The 17,772-nt window shown below is 38.8% G+C and overlaps 1 protein-coding gene across 2 annotated transcripts in view; it reads left to right on the forward strand.

Annotated features, from left to right (window-relative positions):
- The window catches only part of PPFIBP1 (PPFIA binding protein 1), a 164,176-nt gene that overhangs the window by 43,646 nt on the left and 102,758 nt on the right, over positions 1 to 17,772 (forward strand). Inside the window, exon 1 of one of the 2 annotated variants that reach the window (XM_033117044.1) lies at positions 16,782 to 16,800. The exons of the other annotated variant lie outside the window; for it this stretch is intronic. The gene's annotated coding sequence lies outside the window, so the exon portion shown is untranslated. Of the gene's footprint in view, positions 1 to 16,781; positions 16,801 to 17,772 lie in introns of those variants that run through there. 2 annotated transcript variants of the gene reach the window in all.

Consider the following 17,772-nt stretch of genomic DNA (forward strand, 5'->3'; position numbering starts at 1 on the left):
CTTCAGAAATCTTGTGTGACCAGCTGGCATCTGGACTGAGAGAAGGTGCCAGTGGCAATCCATTCATGAAATGGTAGTGAAATTTGGCCTTCCTCTGTCCCTTTCCAATTCCCTGCTACTCTCATTCCCTCCCTTCCTGGAAGCCTGGTACTGTCTTTCATGCAACAGAAATGATTGGCACGGCCAGCATCTTCTGGTACAGCTGCTGCTGAGGGCTCCGTGCTGATCTACCTCTCACCTTTCGTACTCACTGCCCCTATGTATGTTCCTTATCTTACTTAATAATGGCCTCCAGGCACAAGAGTAGTGATGCTGGCAATTTGGATATGCCAACGGGAAGCTGTGAATTGCTTCCTTTAATTGAAAGGTATGTATGTATGCCTAGGAAAAAAACAGTATAGATAGGGTTTGCTACATAGGGTTTGGTATAGCATCAACAGGGGGTCTTGGAACATAGGCCCTATAGATAAAGGGGGGACTATATCGCAAACAATTTTTTTCTCCATGTCTTCCATATGACAACCTGGATGGTTTCCTAATTTCATTATTTTGACATGCCAATATTGATTAAACCAGTTACCATCCCTCTAACAATGGATATTCAGGTATAACCAGTTACTTATTGTTATTTAGAATTCTGTAATGAACATCTCTGTACATATTGATTTTTGTTGTAGGCATTTATATTATTTCCTAATATAAATGCATTGGAGTGGAATTATTCTTACTGTATTAGATAGAGCCTTAATGTTTTCCTAGAGTACAGAAGTATTAAATGCAGTGTCACTAACAATGAATGGCCAGCAATTTCACTACAAGACTGAAACTGTGTTAGGAGTTTTTGTTTCTTTTGGCACATGAAATGATAACTCAGGGCTGCTTACTATACATTTCTGGTTATCATTGCAAATGAAAATTTCCCCACATTTTTATTTATATATATATTTTTTCCTCTGAAACTGGGGTTTAGATTTTTTTTCCCCTGAAAAAAATAAACACTTAAAGTTGTATTTTATATGGTATAAAGTAATTATTTCTTTTATCCAATATGGAGTTAGTTTCTGTTAGCTTCTCTAATAAAAAGATACCTATAACAGTATTCTGCCATTTGTTACAGGAGGAAACTTGAGGCTTAGAGAGGTTAAATAGCTTGACAGAGATCATATAGCTGAAGGGTTAGGGACCTGGAATATTCAAACATAGGCTAATCTATTCCAAGTTCAATACTCCTCGTCATCATGTTGCTCTGCTCCCTTTGACAGAAATAATGCATAATGTTTATGGTAAAATTATGAACTGTAGATAAGCGAAAACAAAAATAAAATCCCACTCATCTGAAATTCCACCACCCAGAGACAACCACTGTCAGCATGCTGGGGAGCATGACAGCATATCTCAGAGAGGGCAGGAGACGTATCCCAGACTCTGGGAGCCGGAGAGATTTTGAAAAACCCTGTGTACACCTCTCCCTTCAGCTCTCACCCCATCCCTCTCTAAAGATCTGACCGGCGGTAGACTTCCGTGAGATCAATAATGAGGAGGAAGAAGGAAGTGTTAAAAATCATAGATGGTTACCCTTCCTTTTGTACCTTATTATATGCATATTTACAAAAATCAATATATCAGGAATGGCCTTCTGTGTCATTAACCACTGGTAGCTAGCCCCTGCAACGTTGGTCTGCTTAACAGTCTGTCTAATGGATGTACCTCAGTGTAGCTCTGGTTAGACACATTCAGATGGTTTCCAGTTTTTTCTTATAAGTAGCATTATTGTACAATTACATACAAAAATCTTTGCTCATTTGTCCAATTATTTACTGTAGTTCAGTAAATATGGAATTCTGGGTCAAAGGCGGTTACTTTTTTAGGGCTTTTGATAACCAATGCCAATTGCCAATGTACCCTTGGAAAAAACCACCTACCAATTTGGCCCCTATTAAAATGAGAGAGGGAAAGAGAGAAAACAATTTCTTGATGGGGTGAAAAAGGAAAAGAAAGGCAAGAGTGTTAGCCTTGGATGGTATGGCTTGAAAGAAAATGGGGTTGCCTTTTACTGGGATAAAGCCTTTCAACATAGAAGTGAGCTGCATTTTGTTTCTTGTATTTTTTTCCTTCTTATCAAGGTTGGGGTACGTAGGTAGCAAAGCATTAAATGTTTCATCCTGTATCCCCTTTTAGTGTTGCGGTGGCTTCTCTCTTGAGATTTAGAAAATGTATAGGTCAGTGTGTCTTTCTGAATATGGAAGCTGAAAAATCAAATAGTCAGGTATTTTAACTTTAGTTTTCCTAGAGGAATATATCCTATTCTAGTTTAAATAAGTCTGTAAAACTCCAGGGACTTATGTTGATTGACAGGATTGCTACCAGGAGGTAGATGGGTAAGACCTATTTTAGGCAGAAAACTCTCAGCTTCGGATATAACTCTTGGGCACTTCTATATTATAAGATGGTCTTTTATTCTTTTGAATGTCCCGCTGTAAACCCCCGCCCCCCACCCCCCCAAGATATTCAATTCTTTATAATTCAGTAGCTTAATTCTTAGGAAAGATCGGTGAGCCCACCATTCTATTTCTTTATAAAACACACATGATGCCAAGATCTTGGTCAGTCTGACAGTGTAAATACATCTATTCCATGTAGGGCACCTTAAGGGGAAGAGTCCTTACGGTACCTGCTGGGTCAGCAATGACAGAGTTCATGATGGGCCAGCCCACTTTCCATAGCTATGATGACCTTGCTGGGGTGCGCTGGCTCTCAGATTTCTACCGACATGATAAAGTGTTATATACCAGTTGGCTGAAGTTATTGTTTTTATTTAAACAGTCACTCTACAAAGTTCACATTAGTTCAGAATGCTCTTTCAGAATGCTGATGGAATTGAAGTGGTTTGACTTCATATTTTTGGGGTGATATTTGCAATAACATATCAGTTCATGACATAGGTGGAAGGACTAGATTCGACAGGATTTCTTGGGTAAGGTGGCTAGAATTTTAGGAGTGGTGCTATTGCTTCTACATGTTTAATAGGCATAGAACATATTTCAGAACATTTGTAGAAATTTTTCCTTCTGAGGACATGACTAGACTATGGTCAGCAATCTCTGATTGCTGCCAAACTACCCCTGTGATCCAAGAAGTGTGCAAAAATAATGGGAAATCTACTCTAAAGTCTTGCCCCAAATTTAATTGATATTCACTGTTTATATTGTTAGGTAAATTTTATATTATAGTCTATGATATTTTATATAAAGTTTTAATACATTGTTGTGTAAAATTTTCATATTTGTTTGTCATAAAAAATAAAGTTTAAAGTATTTGCCACAAAGAGAAATTGGTGCGCCAGGAAGCTGAGCCATGTTCCATCTCTCACCCCCACCCCAACAATATTGCCCCACACCACATGCAACCATGCATATGTTTATTTTTATGTAAAATTTTATGGCAGAATTTAATCAATTCAGTCAATTCAATCAATTCAGTCAAAATTTTCAGAGTAACTTTGGGATTCCAAAATTGCCTAGAATCGCTGAATTAGAATCTTATTGTGGGAAATGAAAAACAATTTTCCAGTATTGGCAAAGAAAGCTATGCACGAAAACTTTAGAATTGAGAAACAAAAGGTAAGCCATTACTAAATACTACAAATAAGATTATGAAACAATATGTTAACTTAAAAATATGTGTGGGCCTTATTTGATGTAATATGTCAGTAGACATTGCAAATACTAAAATTTTGGAACTTTGAGGGAAACTCGACTATGTTGAATTTTGATTTTGCCATGAAAACTGGGTTCACTGAGGACTACGGGACATAAAGAGATTATCAGATTATTCATTCAGCTAGTATTTATAGCACGGTGCTTGATATTGTCGGAACACATCAAAAACTGTACACTCAACCCTTTTAAAGCATAAGGGATGAATTCCAAGCCCTTTGTCCATGCTCAGATTTGCAGATACACTGTAACATGTAATTTCTTTAACTCTTTCATGTCTATTTTTGGCTAAGAGCCATCACTTTCTTGTACAGCTTAACTTGATCTTTCCTTCTATCACTAGTGCTAGCTATTAGCTTTTTTTTTCTGACCATTCCTCAAAGAACTAAGCTTTAAGGCTGTTCATATGAGTTACTGGATAGGCAGAAGACAGGTGTTTGTGGTTGGCTGAGCATTATGGAACTAGCTAAACAACCCAGCATTGTAATTTAAATTTGCTTCTTAGCTGAACTAGCACTACTTGTCAGGGACCTTGAACCTAAAATTTGAAAATGCCAAGGGTCTATTTGAAAGAATCTATTCTTTGATAACAAAATCTTATTAAGGAGGCAAAACGTAATTTCCGAATATTTAAACAGTGAAAATCACTGTGTGATTAAATGTCCAAGTGAATGGATGGGTCGAAATACTAAATGCTATTGGCAATGAGAGAATGGGAAGACTATGTAAAGACATAATACGAAAGGCTTTATTATTTGAATAAGACATGAGAACTGACTGCAAATAGGGTTTTGAGGATGGTTAGGCATCAACCTGACTTATCTGATTGTAACTCTTACAAACTCTTATTTCCGGTAAAAGGGAGCTGGGATTTTGGCCCCAGGTGTCTACTCTGGCTCTGAAGTTTGTGACGTAAACCTGTATCCTATCTGGTTACCCTACTACTTTATAAACTGGAGTACTCTATCAGGTTCCCCCTTCAAGGTCCGATTCTGTGACGGCCTCTCTCTCTAATGTCTTTTTAGATCCCCTAATCAGAGTCCTGTAGCACTTTGAACCTTTAAGGTACAGCTTTAAGTCTTTTGTGTACCTGTTTCCCCTGCTGGATTGTGAGGATCCAGTCCTACAGGAAATGCAAACTGTATCCCACGTTATTGAGCACTGAGGTGGGGCCGCTACTGGATGTGATGTTGATCGTAGGATATAGGAAAGTACAGAATGACTATGGCCTCAGAAGCGGGAGGAGATAGGATCTGCGGAATCCAAAACAGGCCATTCTGGTTACATGAAAGACCAAAACCAGAAGGAGGTGAGATTGGAAAGTCGGTAAGGGGTAAGATGAGGAGGGTCTTAAATGTCACACTCAAGGATTTGGACTTGACTCTGCAGACGCTGAAAGGCAGTTGGAGACTAGCCTGATTAAAGGCTGGGCTTAGACCGTCTCTATCTAAATGTGAAATTGGTGGTGACTAATTAGCAGTGTACATACCCCTTGTTTTATTTATTAAGATCATATAAGTCTATCTTTCACTACAAAAGAGCAACAGGTCCCATTCAGGTGACACATTTCCTACAAATATCTGGAGGGCTTCAGAAGGTGGTGGGGATGATTCAGCCACGGGGCATCTTCCTGAACCAGGTGACAGTTGATATCTGGATGGAGCTCTTGCCAGGCTATTGACACTCTGTCCATAACTTTAGTTACTGTTTGCTCAGCCTTTTCCCTGATGGAAACTTGTCAGAGGATAAGATTATATGGGAATGAATTTTGGAAGATTTAGGTGTGTCCTGATTAGTGTGTGTCCTGAAGGCTTCCAAAAGGGCCTGAACTGCCCAGAGAGGCCTTATTTACCAAAGGAAAGATAGGCATTGGTTAGTTTGATTCTTTGATTACTCGTGGTAAAACATACAAATATGTGTGTGTGTGTGTGTGTGTGTATATATATATATATATACGTGTATATATATATATACGTATATATATATAAAAACCCATCTCATATATATATATATGTGTATATGTGTGTGTATATATATATATATGATGGGTTTTTATATTCTCAATACTTCAAAATTAGTTCTAATCTTAGAATCGGAAAGGTCTTAAAAGTCTGTGGAAGTCCATTTATATTCTTATTGTATGTATCTTATCCTAAACCATACAGAGGTGTACTTTACTGTCTTAACCTAACATTTCCTGCTAACAAACTTTTTGAGATTTCCTTTTACTATCTGTTCACTTTTATGAAATTAAAATTAGTATCAATCTGGCACATACCAGCTCTGGACCGTGGTTGCTAGAGTGCTGATGCTTATTTTTCCACTTAACAGACCGAGGGCAAGTTATTTAATCCTTCTGCCTCAGTTTCCTCATCTGTAAGATGGGGATAATCATTTACTTTTCTTTCAGGGTTTTTGCCAGAATTAAATGAATGCATTCGTTTACTAAAAGTAAAGCCCTTAGAATAGTGCCTGAGAACATAAGTTCCCCATAAATATTATCTATTAATACTATTGTATTGTAAATGAGAAAAAGTAGCTCAAGGTTAAATGACTTACATAGGTATCCAGCAAGGTGAATAAACCAGGATTAGTGTTTCTTACTTCAAGATTTAGTGCACTGAGGTAGCTGTTTCCTGGACCAGGGGTCAGCAAACTTTTTCGTAAAGGGTCAGATCAGATAATAAATATTTTATACTTTGCGGGTCTTACAGTCTGTTGTAAGTACTCAACTCTGTCATTGTGTCTTGCAAAAGTAGCCATAGAAAATATGTAAATGAATGGGCACGGCTGTGTTCCAGTAAAACTTTGTTTACAAAAACAAGTGGCAGACTGTTTTTGCCCTGTGGACAACACCTTCCTGATTTAGATATTTAAGTCACACCTGAATAGAGACTTTGGATTTCATTTAGTTTTAAAGTATTAAATATGGCATTATCATAATAAACAGTAACTTCACTTCTTAATAATCATATATGATATGTTACTCTCAGTTGTGATGATCATTGTTTAGAATATCAAAGGGATTTAAAAAATAAGCAATGGTAATTGTATTTTCCATCTATACAGAAGTCATTTATTTAATGGTTTGGAGGATTTTCTTGGAATTTGAAATCTGAGGCTTGGGCAGGATGTTAAGGGTTTGTTTTATTAAGTGAACACAAATCAGACTTTTTTGTTTTGGTTTTTGTAATATCTGTATAGGAAAAGTTTGTGAGTCAAATAAAAAGCTCTTTGTAATTATCCTTGTCATTACATTAGGGGTTTTTCTGCTAGGAATGTTTGCATGGGTTTGGATTTTTTATGGCTTATTTTCCAGTTTAATAATGTGTTCTTGTTTTTAAATTAAGCTTGTCAACGAGTCTTTTTGTGAGTGGCCGACTGTTGGTTAGTTCATATTTATAGCTTACCTCTGTTTCTGAGGAAATGACGAACGCCTCTTGCATTTGATCAAAACCATCTAACAAAGGACATCTTTGACTTACTTAAACAAGGCTCATGATGGAAACTCAAAAAGTCTAATGGTTTATGTTTATAAATATTTTTATGTATTCAGTCCTGTTTGGGCCAGATAATTGGAGCTCTGTGCTGAGGGAGGGATGAATACACTCAGTGCATTCCAGTTAAATGAATTCCTCTGGAGCCAGTTCAGGCAATACTTTCTTATAATACTCTACAAAAATTCTTTTCTAATTTTCCATGTTGTTTTGAATTGTGTCTTACAGAACATAGGTATATATTTTTCTTCTCTTTAAACTGTTCCACTGACTTTCTCTTTCCTCAAGAAAGAGAGGTCTGGACATACGTGAAGTCCCTAACCTTGCTCATGTAATTTCTAGAAAGGAGGCTGACAGGGATTGGGGCAGGGCCTGGGGAGATGACTGACTCACAGAAACCACTGTCTTGCTCCCTGCCGGAGCCCCTGTCTCTATCCTCACATCTGGAATATCCACCCTGTTCTCTTCCCCACACTATTGGTTCAGGTCTCGTGGCAATGAAGGTGTCCTCCTACCTTCACCTGTCTGTTCCTGGGCAGGAGACGAGGGCACTGGGTAGGAAGGAAGACAATGCCTGCTTGGATCCAGGATGACCTGTGTTCTAGGACTCAAGCTGAAACTCACATTTTCTGTTAGGGATGGCGGTTGGATTTTAGTGTGACTACAGTTCTGGATCACCTATGTTATAACTCACTGAGATTTCTGCACTAGCTTTTAATGTAATCATGATTTAATTTCAGCCCTTTTATAAGCAGCTCTTTTATAAGCATGGAACCTCTTCTCCAACTAAGGTTTGGATCAAAGTATAAAAGAGCTAAAGGTGAAATTGCTTTGCCCACTGCCAAACATTCACTCACTCCTGCCTGCATTCTCAGAAGCACCGATGGGAGAGGGTTCCTGAACATTCACTTTGAAAACTGCTGATTAATGTAACTACTTTTGGAGCACACACTAATCTTAAAATCAGGCTTGCCAAAGTATGCATCGTTGATTGCTTAAAATTTACCTGGATTGGTGTGTATGTGTGGGTTATACCTGAAGCCAGCTTTACAGGAGGCGGAATAGACATGCGTTATCCGAATGCAGAAAGTCCTTCAAGACAATCTCTATCCCGTATTCATGCCTGAAATTCCATCGTCAGTAATGCATTTTATTTCAGTGTTAAACACCTGCCTCTTCTGAAGCTCTTTTTTTTTTCTTTTAATGAAAAAGGCCTCAGAAAGCGTATCCATCAAGTTGTTGTAACTTTGGCACTGATCCTATTGTTTCCCTTCTTAAACATCTGGGGTTTCTGACTCCTAAAAGGGGCAGATAAAAGGAAGCTGCTACACTCCTACTTTCTTAAGTTTGTCTAGACTGGCCCTGACTATATGTACATTTGAAAAAACACATGGGAGATACTATCTCTAGTATTTAATTTGGAGATAATTTGCTTTCTCATTTAGATGCAGGTGGTTATGTGTGATGTTTGAAAAGTGAGCACCTCAAAAGGAACTTCTGTTCCTAAATATCCCTTCACTGTCAAAATATATTTTATTACTGTGATGGTGGGGATATACATATATATATATATATATATATATATATATATATATATATACACTAATGGGAAATTTTTTTAAGTGTGTATTATTTTAAAGGTAAAAGGAATCAACCAGAAACACAAGCCTAAAAACAGTATACGTGTTTCTGTGTATTTTCTACATATTGTTCCTGTGGGGCAAGAAAACAGTAAATTTTCTCATTTTTTTTAACCTTAACATCTTAATATTGTAAAGCCTGTGGTTCATTCATTTAGTCAACAAATATTCATAGAGTAACTAACACATGCCAGGTACTTTGTGCTATAAAAATTAATGGTGGTGGTTTCAGCTGAAATGCAGGCTCCAAGGAAGGAATATTTGAGGTTGTCCATTAATTGAAGAATGAGAGGGAGGGTGTGCTGGATGGGGAGAAGGAAGGGGTCGGAAGAAATGATGGAAGGATTAATGGAAGGAAGTTAGTCAGTTAAATCCATTTATTGGTCTTTAACACATTTTCTTGTTTTTTTTTTTTTTTTTTTTTTTAATTGGGGAATATTGGGGAACAGTATGTTTCTCCAGGCCCCATCAGCTCCAAGTAGTTGTCCTTCAATCTAGTTGTGGAAGGCACAGCTCAGCTCCAAGTCCAGTCGCTCTTTTCAGTCTTTAGTTGCAGGGGGCACAGCACACCATCCCTTGAGGGAATTGAACTGGCAACCTTGTTGAGAGCTGGCTCTCTAACCAACTGAGCCATCTGGCCACCCCTCTGGAAGCAATGGCAGCTGGTTGTCTTCAATCTGGTTGTGTAGGGCGCAGCTCACTGGCCCTTGGGGGAATCGAACCGGCAACCCTGTCATTCAGAGCTCGCGCTCTAACTGAGCCATCCAGCCGCCCACATTTTCTTGTTTTTAATTACACGTGTTATCTAGTTTGCTGTTTTTTTGCTTATACAGTTACCATCTGTAGGTTTTATTTTTTTCTGGTGTACTGTAATTTGAAAGTGGTTTTAATCTAGCTTTTTTATATTTGTTTCTTTTTCAGTATTAAAGAACTTTATGGATCAGTTTGCTAATAAGTACGTGCAAAATTTGAAGAGCTGAAGAGAAAAACTCACTCCTCATCATTGCTCATTTCTGACATCTTTAAAGCCTGCAATTACCTTTCTGTATACTCAGTGTGTAAATTTTTTCCCAGTAGTAAAGTTACTGGACTGTGTCAGTCTACTCATTATATCTTTGAGAATTTGTGACTCACCCCCCCCTTAAAAGTTTTTTTTAACTCTAAAACTAATATAACATAGATAGCTGTAGAATTTAGGCATGTTGTGACAGTCAACAAGCACATCTTGTTTTGGCTCTGAGAAGGAAAACCTAGACCTGCTAGCACATTAAAAAGCACTGCGTTCTTTATCCCACAGACCATTTCAGTGTCCCATCTAAGCCAGTGAGAATCACTCGTCGACACGGTAATGACCCTGTAGGCTTAGAAGATGAGGGGTTTTCATATAAGCTTATTTACTCCTTTGCTCCCTTTTTCTCTTGCTCAATAATAATAATAATCTTAATTATTTAATGATAATTCAATATTGATTCAACACCTACTTTTTCTGAGTGCTTGCCATGTGTTTGGTACTGCTCTGACATTATTACCTTATCCTCCTGGCAGTCTTGCAAAGTCGGAGTTAATATTTCAGTGATCTAGATGAGAAGACTGAGATTCAGAGGGAGGTAAGGAGCGTGCTGATGGTCACACAGCTAGTAAATGGTATGAACACGGCGCTGTCTGATTTTCTGATGTGCAATATCCTAAATAGTGTTTAAAGCTTTTCCTGGCATAGCTGTTGGTAGGAGACTGGAATCTTCTGGGTTGTTTTATTAATAAGAATGTGATCCTAATCCTTCTGAAGCTTGGCTATAGTCACAACAAAGAAGGAAGTTAGAGAAACATCCTCCCATGTTTGAGTGGAAGCTTTGATACCTGGATGGGGAGTTAACAGATCTAATGTCCAGTCCCAGCCCTTCCGTGGATTTCCTGTGTGTCTTTGAGACATTTAACCTCCATGGGAAACAATTACTCTTATGCCAGCTAAGGAGAGCAGATTAGACGTTCTCCAGGGTCTTTTTCAGTCAGCTTTTTACTGAAGTATCTTATACATAGAGGAAAGATCACAAGTCATAAGTGGATGGCTGGTTGGTATAATTGTCACGAAGTGGACACAAAGTGTAACAGCACCTGGATTAACAGAAAATAAGCAACACCCAAAACCCTCCTCTCCTGATGCTCCCAGGAGTAACCGAGTTCCTGATTTCTAATGCTATTGATTAGTTTTGCCTGTTTTTAAAGTTCATGGAAATAGAATCATATAGTATATATTCTTTTGTGTCTGGCTTAATTTTCCTTATTATGTTTGTGGAATTCATCTGTGATATGTAATATCACAGATGAATCACATTTTTTTCATTTTCATTGCTATTATGTTATTTAATTATCTCTTTTACAGTTGCTGAACATTTAGGTAGCTTTCTAGTTTGGGTGTATTACAACTAGTACTCCAATGAGTATTTTTGTGCCTATCTTTTGGTGATGATTGTATTTTGTTTGTTCAGGGATTACTCAGTAATTTAGATTCTGCAGCTCTGGAGTGATGTTGAAGTAAACATCTTTGAAAGCAGACAAGTTGATTTTAGGTAGTCTCTTGGGCATGTGGCCAGGTAGAAGCCCTCCCTGATAGTACGTATGTGAAATGGTAAGGTTTGCTTCACTGGCAGAGAAGGGCTTTGGTTGGATGCAGGAAGGGATTACAGAGAGGAAGAGAAAATAGATCCAGAAGAGAGAGGTGTCTGGGCTCCCCTAGAAATAGTCAGAATATCTCACCAGCCAGTGCAAGAGCCTGGAAAAGTGACAACCCAGGGGAAGAATCAGCCTATGAGAACTGAAGAGTCTAGAAAGAAGAATAGAGAAATAAAAATTGATCCGAACAGGCAGGCTGGATCTCAGAAGGATCTCTCAAAGCATTTTCTGAACAAACCTCTAAAGTTTAACTTTCGTTTTAAGGAAAGCTTGAAAATTAGTCCCTAAAGTATGAATCTTGATGTGAAGAATGAACTTAAGAATGAACAATTACTAAACTAGGAAAAAATGTGTTTTTTGAACAAATTTGGATATGAGCATTATACGTGGGCTTTGGTGTGAGACCGGTTTTCATTCAGATCACCGCTTCACTGCCTTTTCCCATGACCTTCTGGGTCAGTTTTCTCATGTGTAAAATGGGGATATTAATATGCCCACCATATAAGTTTGCTATGGAGATTTACTGCAGTGGTGTCAGACGTTGGCTAATGGCTAATGTACATAGCCATTATTCTTACTATTTTTTTTGTCTTATTACGAATATTACCTGTTTGACTCTGTATATGATACTACAGGGATTTTCAGATCATTTCTTAAAACTATGAGATAAACTTAGTTTCTTTTTTAAGTATGGTGGGAACACTTAACAAAAATGTTTTCCTACTTGCCTCACCTTAAGCTAAAACTCAGAGGAAAGATGAAGGCAACAATTGTCCATGTGTCCTTGGCATGTCCCTCCCCAGATGAGTCACTGAAGCCATTCTTGGTTGTTGGAACTGCTTTACTCGGTGGTTAGTTCACGAAGAGGTTCGTGGAGCTGAAGTTCATGGGAAAGTTGGGTCATTGTGCACAAAGGAAAATGGTAATTTCGTATATTACACTTTCAACTCTTGCCAGGCATTTTCAAAGAAGTGTCCTTATTTTTCGGGGGGCTTTGGGGAGAGGCTATGTGGGTGATTCACTCCGGACCACAGCTATTATAGGGTGTACATTCCAACTGGCTGTGGTTGGTGACATCTTTCCACCTGTTAGCGAATTCCTGGACTAGCTATTGGGGCATATGGTGGTAATCAAGCTTGATCTTTACCCTTGGTGAGATTTTGATCTAACAAGTGAATAGTGTTGTGTGCTAAAAAGGAAACTTTAGAGGGACTTGAGTCAAAGAGAACTTTTGACCCAAGACTCTGAAATTCTAGTTCTGACTTCTCTACTAACTAGCCATGGAACTTCAGGTGTATCATCTATCCTGGGTCTCAGTTTCCTCATATGTAAAATCAGGAAGTTAGTTTTAGATTGGCCCTTTGAGACAAAGGAAGATTCTATGAATCCTCTAAATGTAATACCTAGTTTAGCGTGTATTTTAATAAATGCTAGATTCTTTCTCAGGTCAGGGTCCAAGTCAAAAGTTCTTATGACAGCAGCTTTGGTACTTATGATAGTGGGGGAAGGAGTAATTTTAAGATATGACCAAGGTTAACAGAATAGTTAATGTCCACAGCATGAAAAAAACCAAATGACCAGACTGTTGTGGCTGATATAAGGCTATGTGACTATATACAAATTCCTTTCCACACCGACATTTGCTTTAACCATTTGCTCTATTCATTAAAGGGTGTGTATGTTGTTATATACACTAAGTAAATAAATATTCACGATATTGCGTATAAATGTATGACATAGTTGGATTATGAAAGCTGTGTTTGGCCTTATCTCATGTCTACTGAAATTCTCAGTTCCCACATTGCAGTCACACAGTTGGGAGTGTCTCAAATAAAATTTGAGTTTGTTTTATCATTCTAGATGTTGAAGATATATATCACAATGCAATATTTTAAAATTACCGTGGAAATTAAATATTGGGTTAAATAGAATTAATAAGAGTAAATATTAAATAGTGTTATCACTTAAAAATTACTTTTAAGTTCTAACCTCTATCCTCTGATACTCTGGGTTATCTGCATGAATCTGATACAGGAAGACATATAGGAAAGAATTAAAGTAAACTACAAACCTTGGAATATTTGTACTTCCCATCATTTAGATGTTCTGGCAACTGTCAAATAGGAAAAATATCATTTGTCTCAGAGTAAAGGCAGCACCCTAATTTTTCCAACATGCTCATGGTTCTTGAGATCACAGCTGATGGTAGTGAAAGCTATCTGGTCACCCTGCTTTTGAAGCTGAATGGACATAGGCATAAGAAAGAGGCGGGACCTCGTATCCAGCTTCATTACTGCCTTCTCCTCATTAGGCCATGGGATGGTCCAGGTCATTACTCAGGTGCGCCTACATATTACTCCACCTGGTCATGTAGTGGTTTCTAAGCTGGCAGTTCCTAGCTGCTGGATAATGTCATCCCCCAATAACAGCATCCACCATAGCTTTGTCCCTTTGTGCCCTTTTCTCCATACCCTTCTTGCAGCTTTTATTACTTTATTCTATGGATATTGAAATTTTTTACTCTTGACTGCCCTTTATGGACCAAACGTTCTTTATTCCAGGCAATTCATACTAAAAATTCTGAAAATACTCCTTGGGGATGGCCATCTTACTTGGAATCATGTGTCACATAGGTGATTTCTCTTGTGCTTCATTGGTTCATTACAACTTGAGACGATGCATAAATGAATTTCTTTTAATCATGAACCTTACAGAAGATTTTCCATTGCATTTTTCCCCCCTCTAGTAATCCCTCCCTCTCCTACCAGATATCTGGGATCATCTTTACAATCAAATGAATGGAGGTGGAATGAATGGAGGTGTCCTTGGGCTTGTAGAGCCATTCCTTTGAGCAGATGCTTCTTTTTTGTGTGTGAGGGTGTGGATGGAATTTGAGGGCTGCTGAAGCTACTTGCTCATCTTGCCAAAGCCATAGCAGTCTTTATTCTTGGTTGTTTTGTTTTCTCCTCACTTCTTAGGAAATTGGCAGTCAGTGACTTTAATTTTTTTCTCCCTTCTTAATACAGATGTGCAAGTGTGTATTGTAGACAGAGAGAAAAGAAATGTTTACACATTTAACAAATAAATAATCAAAATGTGGTGTGTGTGTAGCACACACACTAGTTCTATAACTGTACAGGTGTTGTGTTTTTCTCTCATGTTGCCATGAATTTATACATTTAATTAGATTTTAGCATCTCTGATAGCCCTTTGTTATGTACTCTCAGCAGTTTTTTAAGAAGGAAGAAGAGGGTTCAAGGGAATCTCATTTAGTGGATCTGTGGTTTAATATTATGATATTTTGGGGGAAATCAAGGTTTTGGAAACAGAATTTCAGTTAGCCAAGGGTCTCCATTTCTTTGGGAGTGAAGAACTGAGAGAAGGGATTTCAAAAGGGATTTCAATAGTTCGTCAATCCATTATTTAGCAGTAGCTCGAGGCTTTGTGCATCATAATCAGAGAAATGAGGCTGGGTCCCCAGGGTGTGTTCTGTGTTCCTTGCACACCATAATGCTGTTCTCTCCTTGTCAAATCACAGCCCAGAGCTGATTCAACCAAGGGGAGACTTAAATTAGGGGTGTGGCAATTTATAACCATTGTAGCAGGTTTCATTGAGTCGTGAAGCAAAAATTAACATATGCTATCTCTTGAGAAATTATGTAGCTTTCAGACTTGAACTAGCCTTGAAAGCTTCCTGTGACCATTACCTGGGACTGAGGTGTAATCCTTCGCCACTGACTGACTCCTAAGTATAGTACAATATTTACGTGTCTTCTGTGTTTTAGTTTGTATTTCAAAATACAAGTTGTCATTGTGTCATCAGCTTTGCTTATTCATATGTTTGGTTTAACTGTATTCCTTTACCTTATTGGTAGTACTTATGTGCTTGGCTTTAGATACATAGGCCATTTGATACTGTGATATTAAGAGATTTTAGAAGAAAAGGTCATCAGCTGTCTTTCTGGGCTATTCTGGGCATTTTGCACTATATTTATTTTGGATCCAGCTTTTCTTGCCCTTGATTTCTGATTAGCTCTTCCTCCTTCTTGCTTTGGCTTCTCATCTTGCTTGGAAACTTTTCAAGGGATCTGTAATTGGATGCCTGTTTTGTTCAACAAATCAACACCATCTGAACCTTGGGAGGGAGTCAAGAAGACACTGGATGAACCTCTCCGTTAATGCTGTGGGTTCTAGTGTATGGAATTCCTGGAGCCTGGGAGCTGGCTTCCAGTACTCGTCGTACACTAATGTTTGGAGGTGTTTCCTACTTGAGGAGGTTAACTTTTACAAAGGGAAACATGTGTCCTGAGGTATTTTCAGAAATTTAGGATGTGATCTGGTGGGATTAAAATTGTCCTGTAGGGCCAGCCCGGTGGCTCAGGTGGTGGGAGCTCCGTGCTCCTAACTCCAAAGGCTGCCGGTTCGATTCCCACATAGGCCAGTTCGATTCCCACATAGGCTCTCAACCACAAGGTTGCCAGTTCAACTCCTCGAGTCCTGCAAGGGATGGTGGGCTCCGCCCCCTGCAACTAAGATTGAACACGGCACCTTGAGCTGAGCTGCCCTGCCTCCCAGATGGCTCAGTTGGTTGGAGCTCAGCCTCTCAACCACAAGGCTGCTGGTTCGCGCAAGGGATGGTGGGCTGCGCCCCCCGCAACTAGCAATGGCAACTGGACCTGGAGCTGAGCTGCACCCTCCACAACTAAGACTGAAAGGACAACAACTTGAAGCTGAACGGCACCCTCCACAACTAAGATTGAAAGTTCAACTACTTGACTTGGGGGAAAAAAAATTGTCTTGTTGTTTGTATATTTTTAGAAATTAAAGAGTGGATTATTTGCTTAGAAAAGTTGGTTTTTTGACTTTGGGGTCTAAATTGGTTTTGCCTGAAGCCTGGCACATAACACACTTGTCAGAGGCCTTGCACCCAGATTGGGCTTCCCGTGTTGTTCGGGTAATTAAAAACCAAGTATCAGGCAGGAAATAAGTGGCCCTCAAGGAGTAGCAGAACTTCTAGCATAAGACCTTTCCCAGGAGACAGCAGGAACATCTCCGAACACCCATTTACACTGACCCACTGCACCCCTTGGCCTGTTGACCTCTTCTCTTTCTTTCCCTTGTTTGTCAGCAGATCATCAAGCACTTCTTTGTAAAGCGGTACCTGAGTGATTCCTGAGGGACAGAAAATACTGGCTAATTCTACTGAAGAGTTGCAGGATCCAGAAAGTAATTTCTGTTTCCTCACTTTGTGGCCCTCCTTGAATCAATCCTCAGAAGGTAGAGCTGAAAAAAAATCAGTGTGTTACAGCTGGTTCTTTGCACTCTTTAACTGATGTAGTATAGTCGATTCTTGTTATTTTTGTTGTAGTTATATTCTCTAAAGTCTCGGTGAATACTGAATTAGTGAATATTGAGCCATTGCTCCTGGGGGGGAAGCAGGTTTAGGTTCCTGTGAGTCTCTGTCACATTTTCTCAACTGATGAATACATAACCTTGTTTCTGTTTATAGGCAATTATTTAATATTGTTGATTCATTCACGTTGAGTTCAGGATCACAGCACTGTAACTCATGCCCAATCAAGGCTTATCTAACACGTTGGGACCTCAGTTGGGACTGTACGCACAGGCAACTCAGTTTTTTTCCTACTCTGTGCATGTCTGCGAATGACCGTGAAAGCACCTCTAGTATTGATTTTAGGGTTATGAATAAATTTTAGTGAGTGAGCAAGCTCGCAGATACCTACTGTCTAATGTAATGCAAAGTAATCCCTTCATTGTAGCAGTAACCGTCCTCAGCCCAGCTCTACAGTTCAGGTAGCAAGCTAATCATTGAAGGTAAATATGAGTCACCACATTTGTAAGTGGCCTCATATAAGATGGATATTGTCAAGGAGAACTAGTCCAATTAGAAATTCCTGTTGTCAAACAAATGACAGTTAACACTACCAGGATTAGAACATCTAGAGAATAGGAGCAATATCTTGTGTATCCCTAAGTCCTTGGCATGAAGGATTATAATGGCCAGCACATAGTGGGACCTCAGCGAGTAAATAAACACTAAATGAATGAATGAAAGAAAGAGTAAGCAGAAATAGTCTCGTGATGCCCTACAGTCCATTTCAGGGCACCTTAGGAGTCTGATGCATCTTTTCAGCTTGGAGCATTTCCTGTCTACTGTATTCATTAAACTAACTCACGTAAATGCTTACTAATTGTCAAAAACAGCAGTGTCTCGGAACTGGTACAGCA

The sequence above is a fragment of the Rhinolophus ferrumequinum genome, chromosome 10 (assembly GCF_004115265.2).
Source record: "Rhinolophus ferrumequinum isolate MPI-CBG mRhiFer1 chromosome 10, mRhiFer1_v1.p, whole genome shotgun sequence".
Lineage (NCBI taxonomy): Eukaryota > Metazoa > Chordata > Mammalia > Chiroptera > Rhinolophidae > Rhinolophus > Rhinolophus ferrumequinum.